Below are 2,500 nucleotides of genomic sequence, written 5' to 3'. Positions count from 1 at the left end.
TTAATCTCGCAATTCTGACTTTATTTCTCGGAATTACGAGTTAATCTCGCAATTATTACTTTATTTCTCGTAATTACGAGTTAATCTCGCAATTCTGACTTTATTTCTCGTAATTACGAGTTTATCTCACAATTCTGACTTTATTTCTCGGAATTACGAGTTAATCTCGCAATTATTACTTTATTTCTCGGAATTATGAGTTTATCTAGCAATTCTGACTTTATTTCTCGGAATTACGAGTAAATCTCGCAATTATTACTTTATTTCTCGGAATTACGAGTTAATCTCGCAATTCTGACTTAATTCTCGGAATTACGAGTTAATCTCGCAATTCTGACTTTATTTTTCGGAATTACGAGTTGCTCTCGCAATTCTGACTTTATTTCTCGGAATTACAAGTTAATCTCGCAATTCTGACTTTATTTCTTGGAATTACGAGTTAATCTCGCAATTATTACTTTATTTCTCGGGAATTAAGAGTTTATCTCGCAATTCTGACTTTATTTCTCGGAATTACGAGCAATTCTGACTTTATTTTTCAGAATTACGAGCAATTCTGACTTTATTTCTCTGAATTACGAGTTTCTCATAATTCTGACTTTATTTCTTGGAATTACGAGTTTCTCTCGCAATTCTGACTTTATTTCTCTGGAATTAAGAGTTTATCTCGAGCAATTCTGACTTTATTTCTTGGAATTACGAGAAATTCTGACTTTATTTCTCGGAATTACGAGTTAATGTGAGACACAATGAAATTAAATCAATCTGCGAGTTTACAATCAACGAATCAGATTCAATTCAATTCAATTCGCCAAGTCATTTTATGTTCTCTGAACATTCAAAACGTCCAGATTTCTTGGTTGTGTGAACGTTACAGGAACGTTCCATTGTGTCAGTCTTTAAACATTATGGAAACGTTACTTTATAGTGTTACAGCAACATTTAACAAGCATTAGATGTAAACACAGCATGAACGATGTAGAAATGTTTTAGTGCTGAACGAACAAACATTTGATTTCTTTGAGAGAACCTTGACAGAACATTCCCTGAAACTCAATAGCAGTCCTCAGATCTGATCACATGATCACGGCGCAGGAGAGAAAAGCCTTTCGTCGACTTCCTGTCACATGACTCGGCTGTCGATCATGCATGAATCATGTTTGTGTGTTTGTGTGAGCACAGACGCACTGACGAGCAATAACACACAGAAGCACAGTCATAGATGTAGTGATGTCACTGTACTGTAATGATGATGAAAGCGGCTCTGGGGCCAATCAGGAGTTCTGGCTGTTTGTTAGTGGATGTTTAGTGTTTTACAGTCGTTTAATAAACCTTTTTTTTAAGTATAAAGGCTGGTTATTTCTGAGTTTGTGTTTAAAGGCCTGTAACTCTACCGGCGTCCACACTGATGATGCAGAACGAGTCCACGAGTGTGTGCCGTCAATATGAAGCTCACATTCAAACCAAGCAGCTCAACGTGTGGAGGATCGTTTCCGCCACAGGATAAAACTACTGAAAAGGTAACAATATGTGCAATATAAACTCGCAATTCTGACTTTATTTCTCGGAATTACGAGTTAATCTCGCAATTCTGACTTAATTCTCGGAATTACGAGTTAATCTCGCAATTCTGACTTTATTTCTCGGAATTACGAGTTAATCTCGCAATTCTGACTTAATTCTCGGAATTACGAGTTAATCTCGCAATTCTGACTTTATTTTTCGGAATTACGAGCAATTCTGACTTTATTTCTCATAATTACGTGTTTATCTCACAATTCTGACTTTATTTCTCGTAATTACGAGCAATTCTGACTTTATTTCTCGGAATTACGTGTTTATCTCACAATTCTGACTATTTCTCGGAATTACGTGTTTATCTCACAATTCTGACTTTATTTCTCGGAATTACGTGTTTATCTCAAAATTCTGACTTTATTTCTCGTAATTACGTGTTTATCTCACAATTCTGACTTTATTTCTCGGAATTACGTGTTTATCTCACAATCCTGACTTTATTTCTCATAATTACGAGCAATTCTGACTTTATTTCTCGGAATTACGTGTTTATCTCACAATTCTGACTTTATTTCTCGTAATTACGAGCAATTCTGACTTTATTTCTCAGAATTACGAGTTTCTCTCGCAATTCTGACTTTATTTCTCGTAATTAAATCTTTATCTCACAATTCTGACTTTATTTCTCGGAATTACGTGTTTATCTCAAAATTCTGACTTTATTTCTCGTAATTACGTGTTTATCTCACAATTCTGACTTTATTTCTCGGAATTACGTGTTTATCTCACAATCCTGACTTTATTTCTCATAATTACGAGCAATTCTGACTTTATTTCTCGGAATTACGTGTTTATCTCACAATTCTGACTTTATTTCTCGGAATTACGTGTTTATCTCAAAATTCTGACTTTATTTCTCGTAATTACGTGTTTATCTCACAATTCTGACTTTATTTCTCGGAATTACGTGTTTATCTCACAA

The 2,500-nt window shown here is 34.7% G+C and overlaps 1 protein-coding gene across 1 annotated transcript in view; it reads left to right on the top strand.

Annotated features, from left to right (window-relative positions):
• Positions 1–1,339, top strand: part of LOC307117659 (phosphatidylinositol 4,5-bisphosphate 3-kinase catalytic subunit alpha isoform) — a 27,508-nt gene extending 26,169 nt beyond the window's left edge. Inside the window, exon 22 of the mRNA XM_079802642.1 lies at positions 1–1,339. This exon is cut by the window's left edge and continues 1,396 nt beyond it. The gene's annotated coding sequence lies outside the window, so the exon portion shown is untranslated.
• Positions 1,340–2,500: the final 1,161 nt, after the last annotated feature.

The sequence above is a fragment of the Gobio gobio genome (assembly GCF_949357685.1).
Source record: "Gobio gobio genome assembly, chromosome: 21".
In the NCBI taxonomy this organism is placed as follows: domain Eukaryota; kingdom Metazoa; phylum Chordata; class Actinopteri; order Cypriniformes; family Gobionidae; genus Gobio; species Gobio gobio.
Note: the sequence above shows the minus strand (reverse complement) of the source record. Positions and strands in the feature narration are given on the sequence as shown.